This window comes from Anolis sagrei, chromosome 2 (genome assembly GCF_037176765.1).
Source record: "Anolis sagrei isolate rAnoSag1 chromosome 2, rAnoSag1.mat, whole genome shotgun sequence".
Taxonomy (NCBI): Eukaryota; Metazoa; Chordata; class Lepidosauria; order Squamata; family Dactyloidae; genus Anolis; species Anolis sagrei.
In genome coordinates this window covers 10,260,904-10,282,658 of record NC_090022.1, presented here as the reverse complement: position 1 = coordinate 10,282,658, position 21,755 = coordinate 10,260,904, and the positions used below count along the sequence as shown (strand labels likewise).

General features: G+C 43.5%; 2 protein-coding genes and 1 pseudogene across 2 annotated transcripts in view; 1 reads left to right on the top strand and 2 right to left on the bottom strand.

The window, feature by feature from the left end:
* The window catches only part of LOC132765774 (zinc finger protein 850-like), a 1,095,673-nt gene that overhangs the window by 392,334 nt on the left and 681,584 nt on the right, over positions 1-21,755 (top strand). The gene's annotated exons all lie outside the window — the stretch shown is intronic.
* The window catches only part of LOC137094779 (zinc finger protein 208-like), a 208,478-nt gene that overhangs the window by 44,950 nt on the left and 141,773 nt on the right, over positions 1-21,755 (bottom strand). The gene's annotated exons all lie outside the window — the stretch shown is intronic.
* On the bottom strand, positions 1,486-6,778 carry LOC137096259 (zinc finger protein 678-like; annotated as a pseudogene).

Genomic DNA, 21,755 nt, shown 5'->3' with positions numbered 1-21,755 from the left:
CCAAAACTTGGGTGGGAGATACAAGAAAAGAGATTGAACAATAGGCTTAAACTCAACCTCAAAAATTGTGGTGTAGACACCAAGAACCGGGAAGCCCTGGCACTTGAGGGCTCTACCTGGAGGTCAGCTGTGACCAGCAATGCTGTGGAATTCAAACAGGCACGAATGGAGGACGTAAGAAAGAAACGTGGCAAGAGGAAGCACATCAAGCCAACCCTGACCAGGACCGCCTTCCATCTGGAAACCGATGTCTTCACTGCAGGGTATCAGCCAGCACGTCTTAAATCTAGAAAAAGTTTACTAAGATCTACAGAGACACTCGCTGGAACACCTCAGCAAGCGAGAGTCCAAAAGTGGCAGGCTCAAACCCAGAACCTCAACCAATGGCTGACACCAAATGAGAGACTTCCCCCTGGGCACACAGAAGACTGGGCGACTTGGAAGGCGCTGAACAGACTGTGCTCCACCTAGCACAGAAAAGGAAGGACTCGGCCCAGGGTCAAGTGTGCGTCTGTCAACTGTAAAATAAGATGCATGAAACCGATTGTTCAAGCAGTTCCCAGGGAGATGGCTGAGCCCGGGACTCTTGGATACTGTTACATTTTGTTCAGGCTTGAGCTACTTATTTACTTAGGCTATCCCTCATTGTAGGAGTAGAACAGTGTCTTGGTGGTGGGTCCATAGGTGACTGTGGAGCCCTATTCTTGACCTCATCTTCTCCCGCAGTGAGGGCATTGGTTTCCAGGTGGAAGGCAGTCCCGTTCGGGTTTGGCTTGAAGGGAGATGTCGAGAAACTGGAATGTGCCCAGAGGAGGGGGACGGAAATGATCGAGGGTCTGGAGAACAAGCCTCCCTTTCTCTTTTTTCTTGATCACAACCCTTTCTCTTCCTCTCGCCGTGCACACAAACCTCTCTGCTCTCTGCTGGGTTGCTGTGTGGAGAGCAGAGAGAGTTCATGCATGGCAAGGGAAGAGGGACGCATGTGCCGCCAAAAGAGGTGGTGCATGAGCCCCCCTTTCCTGCCTCTCACCATGCACGCACCCTCTCTGTTCTCCACAGAACATCCCTGCTGGAGACCGCATGCATGCTGATAGAGGGGGAAGGAGGTGTGCTCCTCCCTCTATGTTATTGCCATGTGTGTGCACACCTCCCTTTCTCCTTCTTTTGCCAAACGCACAGTAACTTTTCAAAGGTGGCTTTTATACTACGTGGGGGTGAGATGGGAAATACATATCAAAGGAGCAGCAGAGATGGTAATTGCCTGGAAAGGTGTGCGGCAAGAGGTGAGGAAAGGCAGGGAATTAAAAAATGGCTTATACTAGAGTATATACAATATGTGCTTTTAAAATAAGTGGCATGAGAATCATATTTAACCCTCTGAAGGATTGTCACAAGCTATACCCTACTTGAAGTCAAGGGAATCACATATCTTAATTGGGAAATGTTCAATGTATAGCTTACAGCACCAGAATGTTCAGAACCCACCATTTGCAACACATTTTATTAGTTTTTTCCCAACTATTTGGATGATTTCTCTCCTGTATGTAGTAGTCTCTGGTGGTTCAAAAAGTATGAGCCCTGACAAAAACATTTCCACATGCCTGGCATTTGTTTGTTTATTCAATCTGTGTGAATTCTGTGGATAAAGTGTGAGTAAAAAATTTCCCACAATCCATGCATTTGTGTGGTTTTTCTCCTGTGTGGAGTCTTTTGTCCTTCAGAAAGGTTGAGCTGTAACCAAAACATTTCCCACAATCCATGCATCTGTGTGGCTTTTCTCATGTGTGGAGTCTTTTGTGCCCCACCAGGTTTGAACTCTCAGCAAAACATTTTCCACACTCCTGGCATTGGTATAGCTTCTTTCCTGTGTGAAATCTTTTGCGCTTCACAAAGGCTGAGATGTAACCAAAACATTTCCCACAATCTGGGCATATGTATGGTTTTTTCTCCTGTATGAGTTCTCTGGTTGCTTACAAGGGGTGAATTCTGAGTGAAACATTGTCCACAATCCTGGCATTTGTAAAGTTTCTTTCCTGTATGGATGGTCTGGTTTTTCAGAAGTTATGACTTCCAAGAGAAACACTTCCAACACTCTTGGCATGATTATCTCCTGTGTGAATTCTTTTGTGCTTTATCAAATCTGAACTGCAAGCAAAACATTTCCCACACACCTGGCACTGGTATGGTTTCTCTCCAGTGTGGACTCTTTTGTGAATCACCAAAGTTGAACTCTGAGCAAAACATTTCCCACACTCCTGGCATTGGTATGGCTTCTCTCCTGTGTGGAGTCTATTGTGGTTCACCAAATGTGAACTGTGAGCAAAACATTTCCCACACTCCTGGCATTGGTATGGCTTCTCTCCTGTGTGGAGTCTTTTGTGGCTCAACAAGTTTGAACTTCGGGCAAAACATTTCTCACAATCCTTGCATTGGTATGGCTTCTCTCCTGTGTGGAGTCTTTTGTGGCTCAACAAGTGTGAACTGCGAGCAAAAGATTTCCCACACTCCTGGCATTGGTATGGCCTCTCTCCTGTGTGGAGTGTTTTGTGGCTCAACAAGTTTGAACTGCGAGCAAAGCATTTCCCACACTCTTGGCATTGGTATGGCTTCTCTCCTGTGTGGAGTCTTTTGTGCTTCACCAAGGCTGAACTCTGAGTAAAACATTTCCCACATTCCTGGCATTTGAATGGGTCCTTTCCTGTGTGGAGTCTATTGTGTGTCACCAAGCTTGAACTGTAAGCAAAACATTTCCCACACTCCTGGCATTGGTATGGCTTTTCTCCTGTGTGGAGTCTTTTGTGGCTCACCAAGTGTGAACTTTGGATAAATGATTTCCTACAGTCCTGGATTATGAAGTCCTCAGTTCCTTCAAAGATTTCTTCTTGGTTCAGATCTGGCAGTTTGTAATCAGCAATAACTTTTGCTGATACTTTCAATTTACAATGGCTTTTCCCAGCACTGAGTGTCTTGTGAAGTATAAGTCCCCTATTTTGGGTAAAACACTGCCCACATATATTGCATTTGTAGGGCCTTTCTCTGGCAGAACCTCCATCTTCTCTGTGGGTTTGCTGGTGTTTCGGAGGGCCGCCATTGTGTCCCAAATGCTTCCTGTGTTTGATGTTCCAGTTATCTGCTGTGAAGAAGGAGGACAGAAACAATCATTCTTCAGTGTGAGTGATATGGACTCAGGATATATTATAAGAAGGAGATTGAAATTATCCTCAAAACAACATAGATATGGAAGAAAAGAAGATATAACTGTTGTCCTCATCCCACCCCTTGTTCGGTAAAGATGGACACTGTTTGACTGCCTGGAGCCTCTAAGGGAGAGATTAATAAAATGTGTTCCAGAGGCTACATGTTCCTCAGTCCAACCTGCTGTTGTTTTTTTTTAATTCTGTCTCCTTCTTTCTGGGGGAATGGATGACTTTTCCCTTCACATTCAAATACTTGCCTTTTTGTCTAGCTAAAACTTTACCTTGCTCCCACCCATTTTAGAATTGCTCCCTCCTTTTTATTTCTCTCTCCCAACCTCCAGTTCTTTCTCCCTGTGTTCACTATTCTTCTGCTCCAATGTAGAAGATCCCATATCTAATTGTCTTGTATGTCCAAATATGGCATTGAATGTTTGCCATGTATGTGTGCATTGTGATCCGCCCTGAGTCTTCTTTGGGGTGAGAAAGGCTGAATATAATACTGCAAATAAATAAATAAATACCACGAATGACACTCTTACCACTTGAATGAGAGAGACATAGAGTTTGATTACTGCTATATGCCTCTCCCAGTGCACAAAAAACCCTGAGCCCCAATCATTCACAAGAAGAGAACATACACCGCATTATGTTGCAGGTCACCATCTTGCAATTGACTTAGGCTAGGGGTTGTTTGTGTGCTGGAAGAGAGCGTCTAAAGAGAACTTGGCTTCAGATATGCAGACACTAGCCTGCCTCGCTGGGAGGAAAAACAAGGTTGAATAACTCACTGATAAGAGGATGCATAGCTACGTCTGCATATCTGAATCCAGGGGAAGTTTGCTCTTTTCATGATTCATTCTCTAGCCACTTTCTCCAGCAACCCGCTCCCTCCCCCTCGTTGCCTCTCTCTCTCTCTCCATGAGGGAGCCTTACCAATACAGTCCATCATCCCATGAATCTCTTCCATGATTTCCCCGTGCAAGGTTTTCTGACCAGGATTCAGGAGAGCCCACTCCTCCAAAGAGAAATGGACAGCGATATCCTCAAAGGCGATTGGGCCCTGGTAGAAAAAGGAAAATTAGGGAAATCAAGAAAAATAATTATAAGAATCTTTTGAAAAGATTTACATTTATGTTGGTTCAATCTTTTCTGTTTCAAAAGATGTTTGATGACTGAGCCTGGAAGAAATGACCCCCAGGCAGCTCCCTTCCTCCTCTCCCAGGAATCCTTTTGCTTACCTGATTCAGTTCCACTCCGTCAAAAAGCGGAAGATGCGAATCTGGATTCGGCAACAACCTCATTCCAGCCCCTGGGAGAGAGAGAGAGAGCAAAGGGTGGAAAGTGATCACATAAACATGTCTCAGAGGAGATAATTACAGTCCTGAAAAGAAACCTATGAGGAAATGACTCTATGAAGACAGGAGGATTCTCCAGCCCAGGAATTGTAAAGTTTTGGAGTTTAGGACTTCTTAATCTCATGCGGTGCTGTGAATAGGTTGGACTGAAACTAGTACTGGGCTTGGTAGTTCCAATTGACTCTAGTTATTCTTTGTTGTCTGTTTGTCTTCCAGCTCAGTTTCAGGGCTCATCTTAGCTTCAGGTTTCATCTGGAAACATACCGTACGGCTGAATTTTCAGTCCCAACCAACAGTATGCAAATGTAGAAGTATAACGATAAGAAAACTCCAAATCACACTGAAAGTACACCTTTTGCAACCAAATGCTTACATATATACTCATCTCAAGGCCAAGTGATCCTATATATATGCCTCCTCTAGCTCAAACAGGTTGTGCATTTGTTACAATCCCCTGAAGGGGAAGTTACACTGGCATAAAACACCAATACTCCCAGAAGGGTTCCTTCTTACCCTCCAAGGCTGCAGCCTCATCTCCTTGGTTGTGCTCCTTCTGCTGGGTGCTCTGGGTGGTGTCTGGTGCAGGTTTCTTCGCTTCAGAGACATCATGGAGGACTGCAATGCAATTATTTTGGGCCTGGAAGAGAACAGAGTATTCCAGAAGTAGTATGGAGAAAATTAAAAAAAATCACCGATGTATGTGCAGAAACTGCATTGACTTTTAAAAAAGAATAACTCGGAGTTTGAAACAAATGGCATACTCCCCTCCTATCATTTTCAGTGTGATATGTGGGGTCAGGAAATTCAGGTATGGCAGCAACTGAGCTCACAGTGGATATGGAAGTGAGAGTAGGAGGGGCAGAGCAGGTGGGAAAAGAGGCCGAGGGAGCAGAGTCCAGCTTCTCCCTCACATTGCTCCCATCTTGGAAGGAAGGCAGGATGTACATTCAATCTCTCCATCAGTCCCAAGGTAAGTGAAGCCAAGAAGCAATGCTCTCACCTGTCCTTCCTGCTTCTTGTCCTCTGCTTGACTCAGGAGGAAGCCTTCCGCCAGGGCCACCGCCTGGGAAGAGGTCTCTGCCCCACACTCTCGGACCCAGCTCCCCATCTCTGGGGGCAGGATGCTCAGGAACTGCTCCAGGATCACCAGGTCCAGCATCTCCGCCTTGGTGTGTTGCTCTGGCTTCAGCCACTGGCGGCAGAGAGAGTGGAGGCGGCTGCAAACCTCTCTGGGTCCCTCGCCCTCTTGGAAGGAGGAATGCCTGAAGTGCTGGCGCTCTGTGTCTGAGCTATAAAGGTCCACACGCAGGGACTTATGTGTAGTTTCCACCCAGGATGCTCCACTGCTCCCAAGTCCTGCTCCAGGTGAGATGGGTCCCTCCATGTTGGAACCACTGTTTGTTGAAGAAGCACAGTGGGTCCAAGATGCTTTTCCTCCCACTTCTTTCAAGGGAAAGAAATCCCTCAACAGGCTTGACTCCAGAATGCTCAGAAAACATTCACATTTCTTCTGTAAAAGAAAGGCAGAATTAGACAACAGGCTTCGGGAGGCTTTTTCTTTGAGAGTAAAAAAACAACAAGTCATTTCTTAATTTCAGAGCCGTGTAATGCTGGGCCCTCCTTCCACTTGGGCCTCTGCTTCTCCAGCCTCCAGACCCACCTGGCCTCCCATTGAGCTCCCATTCAGTCCCAACCCACACTGGATTCCCCCCAGGATTCCTTCGGTTGATGCCTCATGATCCATAGCCTTTCTTGTAAAAAGGAACCAAGAGACTTTGAAACCAATATAATGACTGAAGTAAAATATTTGGAAATCCAGATGACAAACACAAACTCTGAATTATTTAAGCACTCAAGGGGGGAAAAGAGGAGCCAGACAGGCAGGTGAGTGGGTGGGTGTGGAGGGGAAAGCCCTGGGCCCCTCTCTCTCTGCCTGCCTCTCCCTCCCTCCTCCCAAGGATACCCAATTGCTCCCTTGTGCTGACCCCCAATATCCCCTCCTCAGCAGCCCCCCTTCTCCCCATGGGGCCCAAGGCTCAAGGCCAGGCTGCATCTCCTTCCAAGGAGGAGAGATTAGGAAGGGGTGGCTTCCCTTCTCCTTCTTCTGGGCCAGGGAGTGTTAGGAGGGCAGCCTGGGAGGGAGGGAAGGAGGCCTGGCCCCACTTTGGCTCTCCCTCCAGGTGTGTTGGGCTTCGGCCCCTCTTTGGCCCTTTGGAGAAGGAATGGGAAGAAGACTCACCGGAAGGAGAGGAAGGAGGAGGGAGAGGAAGAGGAGAGAGAGGCGGGCAAGGAGGGGTTAAGGGGAGAGAGTTTGGTTCCTAGAGGGACAGGAAAGAGAGGTCTAAGGAGGCCCACTTCTTTCCTGCCTCTCTGGGCACCACACTCCCTCCCCTTAACCCTTCCTTGCCCAGAGTGACACTGGAAGGAGGGGGAAAGAGCCTCTCTCCAAAGCCCTGCAACCAAAGGACTCAAGATGAAGGCAGAGATACAGTCATGGAAGAAGTATTCTGTGTTCATAGGATAGTTAGTTAGATGTATTCTCTCCCTTTCAAACCCTTGCTGCTCAACCCCACTGAACATTAAAGATAATGGATCCATCCAGGGAGCAGAGCAGAGCCTTCACCCACAACAGAGAAGACATGATCTTCACTGTACGACAGCTCCAAGAAAAATGCAGGGAACAAAACCAACCTCTGTACATGGCATTCATCGACCTTGCCAAGGCATTCAACACAGTGAATCGCAGCGCTCTCTGGAACATCCTCCACAAAATCGGGTGCCCTAACAAATTTGTGAACATCCTGCGGCTCCTCCATGATGACACGATGGCAACAGTCTTGGACAGCAGTGGCTCCCAAAGTGACCCATTTAAGGTGGAATTGGGTGTCAAACAGGGATGTGTTATTGCCCCAACTCTATTCTCCATCTTCATCGCTATGATACTTCACCTTGTTGATGGGAAGCTTCCCACCGGAGTGGAAATAATCTATCGGACAGATGGCAAGCTATTCAACCTCAGCAGACTGAAAGCCAAAACCAAGGTTACAACAACAGCTGTTACAGAACTCCAGTATGCTGATGACAATGTCGTCTGTGCGCATTCAGAAGAAGATCTACAAGCCACTCTAAACACCTTCGCAGAAGCATACGAGAAGCTCAGCCTGTCACTGAACATTGAGAAAACCAAGGTTCTGTTCCAGCAGTCACCAGCCAATCCCTCTCCAATGCCAGCAATACAGCTTAATGGTGTAACATTAGAAAATGTGGACCATTTCCGCTACCTTGGCAGCTATCTCTCCACCAAAGTCAACATCGACGCCGAAATACAACACTGCCTGAGCTTTGCAAGTGCAGCATTTTCCAGAATGAAGCAGAGAGTGTTTGAGGACCGGGACATCCGTAGGGAGACCAAGGTGCTTGTCTATAAAGCTATTGTCCTCCCAACCCTGCTCTATGCCTGTGAGACATGGACTGTCTACAGACGTCACATGCAACTCCTGGAACGATTCCATCAGCGCTGCCTCCGGAAAATCCTGCAAATCTCCTGGGAAGACAAGCGGACAAACATCAGTGTGCTGGAAGAAGCAAAGACCACCAGCATTGAAGCGATGGTCCTCCAACATCAACTCTGCTGAGCCGGCCACGTTGTCCGGATGCCTGACAACCGTCTCCCAAAGCAGTTGCTCTACTCCGAACTTAAGAACGGAAAACGAAACGTTGGTGGACAGGAAAAGAGATTTAAAGATGGGCTCAAAGCCAACCTTAAAAACTCTGGCATAGACACTGAGAACTGGGAAGCCCTGGCCCTTGAGCGCTCCAGCTGGAGGACAGCTGTGACCAGCAGTGCTGCAGAATTTGAGGAGGTACGAGTGGAGGGTGAAAGAGAGAAACGTGCCAGGAGGAAGGCCCGTCAAGCCAACCCCGACCGGGACCGCCTTCCACCTGGAAACCAATGCCGTCACTGCGGAAGAAGATGCAGAGCAAGAATAGGGCTCCACAGCCACATACGGACCCACAGGGAAATCCATAATGGAAGACCATCTTACTCGTCCAACGAGGGATCGCCTAAGTAAGTAAGTTAGTTAGATGTATTATCTCCCTTTCAAACCCTTGCTGCTCAACCCCACTGAACATTAAATATAATGGATCCATCCAGGGAGCAGAGCAGAGCCTCCACCCACAACAGAGAAGGAAGGTCTCACCCTGGGGTCAAGGCCCAGGGCTCCCTTTTCTCAAGGAGGAGGAGGGCAGACTTGGGTGGGAGATGCAACAATAGAGATTGAAAGATACTCTTAAAGCCAACCTCAAAAACTGTGGCATAAACACCGAGAACTGGGAAGCCCTGGCCCTTGAGGGCTCTAACTGGAGGTCAGCTGTGACCAGTAGTGCTGCGGAATTCGAAGAGGCACGAACAAAGGGTGAAAAGAAGAAACATGGCAAGAGGAATGCCAACCCTGACCCACCTTCCGTCTGGAAACCGATGTCCTCACTGTGGGAGATCGTGCGGATCAAGAATAGGGCTCCACAGCCACCTACAGGCCCACTGCCAAGACACCACATCTGGGGGACAATCACCCTCAATCTACAAGGGAGCGCCTAAGTAAGTAAGTAGAACAAAAGCACCCTTCCCAAGCAGGCCCTTCATACCCACAGTCCTTGAGAAATCACCTTTGAGAAATCAGAGTTGTGTTGGAAGGGTGTCACAGATTTCCACATTTCAGTCTTACATATGACTACTACAAAGGAGAGGCCAATATCCTTGAGAAGCAGAGCAGAGCCTCCATCAACAACAGAAAAAGAAGGTCTCAGCCCGGGGTCAAGGCCCAGGTCTCCCTTTTCCCAAGGAGGAGACACAATAAAAGAGATTGAAAGGTAGGCTTAAAGTCAACCTCAAAAACTGTGGCATAGACACCGAGAACAGGTAAGCCCTGGCCCTTGAGGGCTCTAACTGGAGGTCAGCTGTAACCAGCAGTGCTGCGGAATTCAAAGAGGCACAAATGGAGGACGAAAGGAAGAAACGTGGCAACAGGAAGGCATATCAAGCCAACCCTGACCAGGGCCGCCTTCTGTCTGGAAACTGATGTCCTCACTGTGGGAGATCATGCAGATCAAGAATAGGGCTCCACAGCCACCTACGGGCCCACCGCCGAGACACCGCATCTGGGGAAAAATCACCCTCAAGCTACGAGGGACTGCCTAAGTAAGTAAGTACAACAAAAGCACCCTTTGCAAGCAGGCTCTTCATGCCCACGGCCTTTGAGAAATCAGACTTGTGTCAGAAGGGTGTCACTGTTTTCCACATTTTGGTTTTACACATGACTACTACAAAGGAGAGGCCAAGATAGTGGAGTAATAAGTAGTTATACCCAGTCAGGGTTAGCTTCAATCACCTTCCTCGTGGCACATTTCTCCCTTTTGCCCTCCACTCGTGCCTCTTTGAATTCTGCAGCACTGCTGGTCACAGCTGATCTCCAGTTAGAGTGCTCGAGGGAATTAAATATGTCATAGTACGACTGGATACAATTGGAGCAATGGTTTAGAAGTTGGAGGGGAAAGAGAGCTAAAGAAAATTGAAAACATAATATTAAAAGAGCAGATGAAAGAAGAAAATGAGTATCTGAAAAGGATAACCAGTATGAGATATGAATAGAGATTAAATTGGGAGAAGGGGGACGGACACCAGCAAAGGGAACTTTGGGTGGAGATACTGGGAAGAAAAACGAGAAAGGAATTGGGAAAGGTTGTGGAGAGCAAGACGCCTCAAGAATTGATCCATCAGAATAAAAGGAACCAGAGACGGAAGAAAGAAAGATAAACAACACCGACCTTGACGCCATTATTGTTGAGTCTACCCCAGCCTTCTCTATAAACAATCTGGCTGCATGAAATAAAGGAAGTGACGGAACAGGAACAGGAAGGCAGGAGACTCTGGAGGACTAAGAAAAGAGAGGAACCAAGAAGGGTCGGAGAGGAGTGAAGGAGGAAGTGACGGGGCGGAAGGAGAGCTGGCGCCATCTTGGATCATAGAGAAAAAACGTTATAGACTGGCAGAGAAGGAATTTGTGCATCTGGAAAACAGGGAGAATTGGAGGAGCAAAGGAGTGGCGGAGCAAGCATAAGAGTCATAAATAGAAGTGACAGAGAGGAGATACGAGGACGAGAAGAAGACGACGACGGACAAGGAAGAGAAGAAGACGGCGACGGACCAGGAAGAGAAGAAGACGACGACGGACCAGGAAGAGAAGAAGACGACATCGGACCAGGAAGAGAAGTAGATGAAAGTTACTATAATAGGGAGGAGATCTGGATGACAAACAATCATTGAAGGAACATACATAAAGAGGAATAGATAAGTAGAGGACTAATTTAAAATTTTGGTGCTCCCAAGTGGGGGAAAAGAGTTTGTGTTTCCTAGCAGAAATTTGGTATTTTAGAAATTTTATATTTGTGATAAATTGATAACCCATTGTAGCCATTATATTATTATATGAAATTGATTTTAGACAATATAGTGTCATATCCATTTTAAGGGGGGAAATTAGAATAAAATAAATAAAATTAATTAAAATTAGTGAAAGTATTAGACTTTAAACTTTAGTGGGTAGATATATTATGAGTGAATGAATTAACTTTATAATTTGTTAACAATTGAATAATTGAAGACCTTAAGAAGTAAGAAGAAGAAATTGGTTTACATCACAATCAATTACGAAATTAAATTAAATTGATGGACTTTCGCTTTGAAAATTAATACTATAATTGATAATAGATGAAATTAGAATAAAGATTTTTGGGAAATAAGAGGCAATTGGGAAATGACAACTCCAGGTAAAGCAGAGTCAAGAAGAGGATCATTGGATATAAATCCTAAAATGGACAACCTTTTAAAAGAGATCAAAAAGATATCGGAGAAACAAGATGCGTTGAAAACAGAATTGAAGGAGGAAATGAAGACTAAACATGAGGAGTATTATAAGAAACAAGAAGGAATAATTACCAAAATGACAGAAGAATTTAAAGTAATGAAAACAGAAATAAAAGAGGAATTTGGACAGATAAGGAAAGATATAACACAGCTGGATGGAGAAGTAAAGGAATTGAAAGCCTCTAAAGAGAAAATGGAAGGAACACAAAAGGAGATGACACAAAAAATAAAAGGATTGGATAGACAAAGGGAAAAAATAGAACTAGAACAAGAAAGACTACTGCAAATGCAAATGGATTTTCAATTGAGACTCAGAAATATAATGGAAGATGACAAAGAAGATGTAAGATTATTGATAATCAAAATTCTGGCAGATTGCTTGGAATGTGAGGGAGATGAATTAGAACAGGAAGTGGACCAAGTCTACAGGATATCATCATTTTATTCTAGAAGAAATAAGACAGACAGAGACGTGATAGTGAAATTTACAAGAAAGAAGGTACGAGATGATGTGCTCTATAACAATAATAAAAAACCAATCTTTTACAAAGGAAAGAAAATTGCGGTTCTGAAGGAATTCCCACAGGCAACCTTATCAAGAAGAAGAAAATATTTTTTCTTAACAGAAGAATTGAAGAAAAGAATGATAAGGTTCAGGTGGGAAAGAAAAGAAGGGATAATGGTGACATACAAGGAAGAAAGATACTGGTTGACAACAGAACATAAGGCCAAGATTTTTTATGAAAAACTTATGAAAGAGAAGGAAGGAGATGAAGAGCAAGGAGAAGAGGAAGAAGAAGAAGAACCAGGAGAAGAAGAAGAGGAAGAGGAAGCAGAGATAGAGGAAGGTGAAGAAAGAAGATTATCTACACCAAGGAAAGGAGTAAAGGCAAAAAAGGCAAGATATAAATCACCAAAGGATTATGGCTTTTTAGGAAAAGAACCAAAACCACAGAGAATGACACCACGGAAAAAGGAAGAAAAAGGAGGTCAGAGTTCGGAACAATCGGCAACTGGAACAATGGAATTGGCTTTTGGCGACACAGGATTGGGATCAGATAAGGATAAATAAAATGATGGAGAGACAAATAAAATGTTTTTCGAATAATATTAATGGTATGAACTCCCCCCAAAAACGGAAGAGAGTATGGAGGAGCCTGAAGAAACAGAACTTTGATGTAATAATGTTACAGGAAACGCACATCTGTGATAAACATGTGGCACACCTCCCGAATAAAAAATTAGGAAAGGAATATTATTCGGCCTATGAAAAAAAGAAAAGACGAGTGGTTACATATGTAAAGGACTCAATAGACTCAGAATTGGCATTTAGAGATACAGAAGGAAGATGTGTGGCAGTGAAAATAATAATTGGAGATTCCAAAATATTGGTTTGTAATATATATGCACCCAATGGACCGAAGAGAAAATTTGCTGAATTCTTAAATACTAAGTTAAAAGAAACAGAATTTGATGAACTGATCTTGGCAGGAGATTTTAATGGGGTCGTCGATTGTCAGATAGATAAAAGTTTGAAGAAAAAGAAGTTTAAGGGAGGGAAACTCCCTCAGAAATTCATGGATTTACAAAAAGACTTCGACCTTGAAGATGCATGGAGAATTAGAAACGAAGATAAAAGAGACTTTACCTTCTTCTCAAATAGACATCAATCCTGGTCTAGAATTGATATGGTTTGGATTACTAAGAACCTCTCTACTAAAGTGAAAGAGATTAATATTCTGCCACGAGACTTATCAGATCACTGCCCTTTGGAAATGGTGGTAAATCAAAAAAATTATCATAGAAAATGGAGATTAAATGAGAACTTAATAAAAACGGAAGATGACAAAGAATATTTCAAGAAGTTAATCCAGGACTATTTACAAATAAATAGATTAGATTCAATGGAGCCACGAGTGGTTTGGGATGCCTTTAAGGCAGTCATGAGAGGGCATTTTATTCAACAAGGAGCAAGAAGGAACAGAGAGAGAAATAAAAGAATAAACGAGTTGAGGGCAGAAATAGCAGTAAAAGAATTGGAGTTAAAGAAAAACCCATCTAAACGAATAGAGAAACAATTGGTGACATTGAAACAGGAAAAAAATCATGTGGAGCTGGAATTCCAATCAAGACAGATGAAATTCCTAAAGCAACAGGCTTTTGAAAATGCTAACAAACCGGGTAAATGGTTGGCAAACCAGGTTAGAAAAAAGAGGCAAATCAATCATATTGCTAAAATAAGTACTAAGGACAAGGATTTGAAAACGGATAAAGAAATTTTGGAGGACTTTCGGACTTTCTATACACAATTATATACAAAGGAGGACATAAAGAAAGAGGATATTATGGAATATATTGGACAAATGAAACTGGATAAAATAACAGATGAAGATAGAGAAGAATTGAACAAAGAAATAACAGAAGAGGAAATTGAGAAAGCTATAAGTAAAATGAATGCAGACAAAGCCCCGGGACCGGATGGGTTTACGGCAGGATTTTATAAAACGTTTAAACAGCAGTTGATACCCATTTTTAAAGTTATAGCGAATGAAGCTTTAAAATATCGAAAGGTTCCAGACTCCTGGAAGGAGGCAGAAATAACTGTGATACATAAAGAAGGATCACTGGAAAACGATATCAAAAATTACAGGCCGATCTCCTTGTTAAATATGGACTATAAATTGTTTGCAAATATTATGGCCACAAGATTAAAGCTCTTCTTAAGCAAGTGGATTGGCGAAGAACAAACAGGTTTTCTTCCAAATAGACATATGAAAGAAAATATACGCAACGTTCTAGACCTTTTGGAATATTATGAGACTAATCATCAAAAAGAATTTGCCCTTTTGTCAATAGATGCTGAGAAAGCATTTGACAATTTGAATTGGGATTTCTTCAAGATTTTGATACAAGAGTTGGACATGGGAGAGAAATTTAATAATGCAATTAATGCTATTTATGAATTTCAAAAAGCTAAGGTAAAAGTGAATGGGCAAGTGACTAAAGAATTTGGAATCACGAAAGGCACGAGACAAGGTTGTCCACTCTCCCCATTAATTTTTGTTATGGCAGTGGAGATCCTGATGAAGAAAATCAGAGAAGATGAAAAGATTAAAGGAGCAAAAATTGGTAAATTTGAATACAAAATACGAGCGTTTGCAGATGATTTAATAGGTACAATTGAAAACCCGGAGAAAAATTTACAAAGTTGGATTAACAAAATAGAAGATTTTGGAAAGGTGGCAGGTTTTAAGATGAACATGAAGAAAACTAAACTTTTATTTAAGAATGTGAATAAGGAGAAACAAATGAAGATCCAACAACAGGTTGGAATAGAAGGTGTTAAGAAAATTAGATACCTAGGAGTCTGGATCACAGCCAGAAATGGACAACTTTTAAAGAATAATTATGAATTGGTTTGGAAGAAGGTCCAAAAGGATTTGCAGAACTGGGACCGGCTGAAACTATCTCTTCTGGGTAGAATATCCTTGATAAAAATGAATGTATTACCAAAATTTATGTTTTTGTTCCAGAATATACCGATAATAAGAAGTCAAACGCTGTTCAAACAGTGGAAGAAAGACTTAATGAAATTTGTTTGGAAAGGAAAAAGACCAAGAATTAATTATGTGAACCTAATAGATAAGAAAACAAGAGGAGGATTGGGATTTCCCGATCTGAAGACTTATCACGAGGCCTGCGCACTGTCCTGGATCAGGGATTGGATGACCTTAGACAAAGAGAAGTGCCTAAACTTAGAAGGTTATGACTTAAGAGTGGGATGGCACGCGTATATATGGTATAACAGAGAGGTGAAGGAGAAAAATTTCGGTAATCATTTCGTGCGAGCCTCCCTATTACGGACATGGATGAGGTATAAAGCTCTTTTTTATAAGACAACACCATTATGGATCTCAGCAATGGAGGCGCATCAAAGAAGACTACTAGGATGGAGGACATGGCCAAGATACAAGGATATATTGGTGAAGGGAACAACAGAGATGAAATCATTTGAACAATTAAAGACTTTATTTAGCAATATAACTTGGTTAAATTACCTACAAATTAAAGATTATTTTAAACAAGACCAAAAAATAGGCTTCGATTGGAATGAGAATACATGGGATAGAATACTAAAAACACAAAGGAAAACGGTTACAATATTATATAATAAATTGCTCCAGTGGATGACAGAAACAGAACAAGTGAAAACCTCTATGATTAAATGGGCAGAAAATATAAGAAGGCCCATCCACTTTGGGGAATGGGAAAGGATATGGACTAAAAAATTGAAATATACATATGCTATGGATTTAAAAGAAAACTGGTATAAAATGTTTTATAGGTGGTATTTAACTCCGAGTAGACTGAGCCATATGTATCAAAATATATCAGATAAGTGCTGGAAATGTAGTGAGCAAGTAGGCACTTTCTACCACATGTGGTGGACGTGTAAAGAAACAACAAAGTTCTGGTCTATTATCCATGAGGAATTACAAAAAAATATTAAAGAAAAGCTTTAAGAAGAAACCGGAATATTATCTTCTGGGATTTACAGATGATGATTGTAAATTGGATGAGAAAGAAGATAAATTATTCACTTATTGCACAACGGCGGCTAGGATGGTTTTTGCCAAATATTGGAAGAATGGCGAGGTCCCGAGTATTGAAGACTGGTGGAAGAAAATTAAAGAAATAAGAGACATGGACGAATTAACTTTTCTGTTGAGAAGAAATGAAGGAAGAGTTTTGAGGAGGACAGATTGGTCCCTGATATATGATTATGAGAAGAAAGCTGAAAAAACAATGGGATAAGAATAGATAATTAAGGTGAAGAAATATTTTGAAAAGATCCGGAGGTTGGAGTGGAAGTCATTTTAGAATAGTTTGAGTAGTTGTTTTGTATGTATTAGATGTTAGTTAGATATGTTGGGTTTTTTTTGCTTTTTTTTTTTTTCTGTGTGTACCTATTCCTTTCCTACTGATCTATCTTCTTGTTTTTTGTTCCCCCTCTTTCCTTGTGTGGATTGTGAAAAACTTAATAAAAATCATTTAAAAAAAAAAAAGAATAAAAGAAAATGCCTCCAAAATGATATGGAAATGGTACTTGACCCTGAGAGAATGTTGGAGTTGGGTTGCCAAGAATGTTGGAGTTGGGTTGCCAAGAAATGGGAACATATGTCCACACGTGGTGGCAATGCAACTATATACAGAAGTTTTGGGGGAAAGTTAAAATAGAGATAGAAAGCATTACGAAGAGATTACGGCTTCTCCTTATATGATACAGAGGATTAGAAAGAAGGGAGCCCCTGATGGCGCAGTGGGTGAAACCCTTGTGCTGGTAGGACTGATGACCAACAGGTTGGCGGTTCAAATCCGGGGATAGGGGTTGAGTTCCCTCTGTCAGCTCCAGCTCCCCACGTGGGGACATGAGAGAAGCTTCCCACAGGATCGCAAAACATAACGTTTGGGTGTCCCCTGGGCAACGTCCTTGCAAACAGCCAATTCTCCTCACACCAGAAGCAACTTGCAGTTTCTCAAGTCGCCCCTGAGATACACAAACATGGAAAGAAAATGAAAATAATTTGATAACGACGTTGTTAACAGCAGCAAAACTGTTAATAGCAAAGTATTGGAAAGGAGGGTAGAAATTAAGATAAAAGAATTGTATAAGGAAATACGGAAAATGTATAAGGCTAAAAAAAGATGACACATTGAGAAAAGAAGATGGGAAGCAGAGGCTGGAGGGCCATCTGTTGGGTGTGCTTTGAACGGATTTGTCCTGCTCCTTGGCAGAGCTTTGGACTGGATGGCCCACGAGGTCTTTTCCAACTCTATGAATTTGTCCAGAGGAGGGGGACTGAAATAATCAAGCGTCTGGAGAACAAGCCCTACGAGGAGCAACTTAAAGAGCTGGACATGTTTAGCCTGCAGAAGAGAAGGCTGAGAGGAGACATGATGGCCAAATATAAATATGTGAGGGGAAGTCATAGGGAGGAGGGAGCAAGTTTGTTTTCTGCTGCCCTGGAGACTAGGACGCAATGGAACAATGGCTTCAAACTACAGGAAAGGAGAGAGCTGTTCAGCAGTGGAACTCTCTGCCCCGGAGTGTGGTGGAGGCTCCTTCTTTTGAAGCCTTAAAACAGAGGCTGGATGGTCATCTGTCGAGGGTGCTTTGAATGCAATTTTCTTGCTTCTTCACAGAATGGGGTTGGACTGGATGGCCCACGAGGTCTCTTCCAAGTCTAGGATTCTGGGATTCTGTTCTCTTTTTCTTTTCAACTCTGCTTTGATAGCTTTCATCACTCACACAGACTTTGCTATTATTTTGTTACATACCAAAAAGAACATGTAGTTCAGAAGATAAAGATCAAGGGCAGGTTTTGGGGACAAAATTGTGGCTTTTGCTTTGATTCAGAGATAAGTCAAGGGCAAAACTTAGGGACACTGAATAAACAAGTATTTTCCTCTTCTTTTAAAAATGCGTAATGGGATTCTCTTTTCTTATTCAAACTGAAAGGCAGCCATCCCTCCTCTCTCATCTGAGAATTAGAAATCAAAGGAGCAGCAGAGTTGGTAATTGCCTGGAAAGGCACTGGCGTGCAGCAAGAAGTGAGGGTCCTGGCGGAAAGGCAGGGAATTAAAGAAGGGCTTTGTTCAGCCCCACGCCTTCCCATCAGGACCCTCAACCGAATATAAACCGAGGGGACCTTTGTCACCCTAAAAAAGGGCTGAAAAATGGAGCTTATATGCGAGTATTTACAGTATGTTTTTCTAAAAATAAGTGGCATTAGAATTGTATTGAACCCTCTGAAGGATTGTCACAAGGAACTCTCTTTCTGCTGCTCCAAAAACAGGACCCCAATTTAGGGATTTAAATGATAAGAAAGGAGACTCTGCCAAATCTTAGGCAGAACTTCTCAAAGGGTTGTGCTTGAAATCCGATGTTTCCTGCAACGAGCTTCCCTAATAGCTCTGAGGAATATCCCACTTTGTGTCCCTCAACCGTAGAGGATCCTGTGCCTTTTATTTTCTCCTTAACATTTCACACACGCCGCCACCAAATACTGAACTCTTCCACAAGCGACCTCCTTCTATGTGTAGTTTGTATGAGAGGCATTCAGAGACTTTTGTTTGGTATCAACAAAGAAAGGATGTTTATGTACTTATTCTGAGCAGGCACAAAAGCTTCATGGTTGTGGCAATACTTCTACAAAGCGTTATGGTTTCAGAAGTAGTGCAGTGCTTGAATGACAGTGATGGCGGAGGGCCTCCGCCAACGATTGGCCTGCATTGCAGCGGAGAGTTCCGCAGTTCCTGGTTGTCACAATTGGAATAAACTGGTGAAACGTGCTCCAGCAGGCAGCTCAATAATAAGACTGCACTCAGCCTTTCTTTGCTTTCCTTTCTCCCTACATTGTAACATTCCCCTAATAAAGCACTTGAAACTTGCAACATTTAATCTTTCCACTCGATACTTTTGTATCTTTCCTGCCTCAGACTAATTCAACATCAGAACAACCCCTTTTTTCAGGCTCCGAAGGGCCGTGGGCCTGCGGGGAGGTGCCTCCAGGCACCCCCTGGACCAAGGATCTGTGTTCGCCCAATTCGCGGATACTGAAACCGCCATTTTGGACCCCAGTAACCACTAAAACAGTAATATGGCGGATTGGCGCAGTTCTAATTTTGTATTTTTCTGCTATTAATTCTAAGACTAACTGCTATCTCGCTTTTCCCATTTTGGGCTCCTGCGCTCGAGGAATAATCGTTTTGTTTAAAAGTATTATTATTAGACAGCAAACAGCTGATTGCCAAAACTCTGCTGGCTCGGTGAAAGCAGCCTGTTATTTCCTTGCTACCACTCGTTCCTACTCATGCCCTGCCATCAGGGGCTAGCTGTGGGCACCCACAGGAGGACCCGGAGAAGCACCCAGGCCGGCCCCCGGCCCCAGCGCGGAAGATCTAGTTCGCCAAGGGCCGGACAATGGATTCTGTTGCTTCCTGACCCAGTGCACATAACTGGGTTCCTGTTTCCTCTTTTATGAACTCTCTGACTTATGCACTGGACTATGGACTCTGCTACTACCCAACCCAGTGCCCATCACTGGACTTCTGCCTTTTCTTATTGACTCTCTGCTTCATGAACTGTTTGCCCCATCCCTGGCCACGAACTTCCTTCTGGTGCTTGCCTTAAAAAGCAAGCAGCCTCCGTCTCCACGCACCTTTGCCAAAGGACTATGAGATCTCCAGTTTGCGTTATAATAAAGATCCAATATTGTAATAAGCTTTGCTTGGGATGGGGGTGGGATTGCCTCATGAAATGTAAGATATATGAAATCTATGTAATGGAATATTGTATGAAATGTACTCTGGTCCCCCTCCCTGCTTCTCCTCTTTGACCCATGCCCCAAAAGGAATGTGACCTGAGGATTACTGTGGCAGGGAGGAAATCCTTTGTCCTCCCGAAACGGTTCATATTTACATTTGCATGGGCCTATAGTTGGCCCCCTCTTCAAACTTACTTTCAGAGCAGACAATGAGATGAGAGGAGGGTCAACAGAAACTCAAGGATAAAAAGCTGATTGTATCATTTTTAGGTATTTGTTGATCCCCCTTGTTTACAAGGTTTTGAGGTCCGAATGCCATCAATAGCTCCTTTTCATACTTCCTCTCAAATCCAATCATAAGCCAGGAAACTCATTGTTCCCCTTGTCTGTCACCCCGCCGATAAGGACAAAGACTTAAATAACAGCTGGCGGATGCCCCCTGGGCACACCATTTCCCCTGAGCTGTCAAGCTTCGTCCCGCCTCCTGGCTGCTGATTGGACCATCTTCAGAGGCGCTAGGAAGGCGCCGATTGGCCCCCTAGAGGCAGCGGAGCTCGCTGATTGGACAGGAGGCGAGGCATGCTGCCAAGCCTCCTCCCAGCTGTTCCGCGGCCAGCCAATCAGCCCGAAGCCGGCTGACAGAGGGTGGGTGGGGTTTTTGAAACTGTTTTCCTTTGTCTGTGTACTATAAAAATGCTTGGAAATTCTGTAAAATCATGCTTGCAGAGGAATGATTCCTGCAATGCATCTGATCTCAGCTGAATCACAATAAACGCCTCGGTCACTGAACCTCTTCAGCCTCCGGTGGGATTAATTCTTAATATTTTTCGTTCTTTGGATTGGCTTTCGCTGGCTGCTCACCGAGGTTTAAAGACCCCTTTAGCGGCCTTCAGGGATCTCTCCCGCTGGGAGACCCTCCCAAAAAGAGCTCGATATCAACAGGTTCCAGTCAAGACCTTCAAAACCTGAGAAACTTTTCGTATTCCACTAAACAGTTCTTTCAATACAAACAGCCCAAACTCCAGGGTCTGTTCAAACCAATAGTTCTTCCTTGAAGTAACTATTATGTAACACAAGCTAAAGTTCCTTCTTCCTCACTTTTCAAATCCCAAACTCCTACCAATCCCAAAATCCTAACTGCTATTTCCAAACTCCTAACTGACATTAAAATGGGTCCTTTTTTTCCTTGCCTCATCTTTGCTCTGCCCACTTGCTTCCTCAAGGTGAAGTCGAGCATGCCCTCCCCCCATAAGGGATGGTAACTTACAGTTCTGCAAAGGGCAAGGGTACCAGACTGCACAAAGGGGTTAAGTTTGGTCAATTTGCCAAGACACTAGCAACGACAAGGACCCCATGAGGCTTTCAGGGAAGAGCCTGACCTTGGGGCCCCAGCACTTGGAGGGAGTTATAGTTTCCCAAGGACCAAAAAGACCAACTCGATCCTGGCATTGCAGAAATCAATTCTTTGGCTCAGTGAAGATAATCAAGTACCTTTCCATTACTTTTTGAACTTTCCTCAATTTCCTTTTGGCTCAAAGGAACTCATTTTCACGTCTGAACTTCCCCAATATGAACCATGGACTCATGCTTTAATAAAATTAATACTTTAATCAATTTCTCTGGCGGGTGGAGGGAGGGAAGGGAGGTTTGATATGAGTTTCTTCTGGATTCCTATATTTCCCCATGTATTTTTCCTTGGCACCCCAACCCCTCGCCCCTTCCTCATGGGGAGGGGGGAAACTCCTCAAGGCAGCGGTCAGCTATTGAAAGGACCATCAACAAACACAAAAACCTCATATCATTGGAACTCTGGCATGAACAATAAGACTTGGAATTCCTATTTGGTTTCAAAGTGGAGCCATCAGACTGGAATTTCATTTTTGCCAACTTTTGGTCATTTCACAATAGGAGCGAGACGACCCTCAGGAAGTCGCCTTCCCAATTTTGTTTA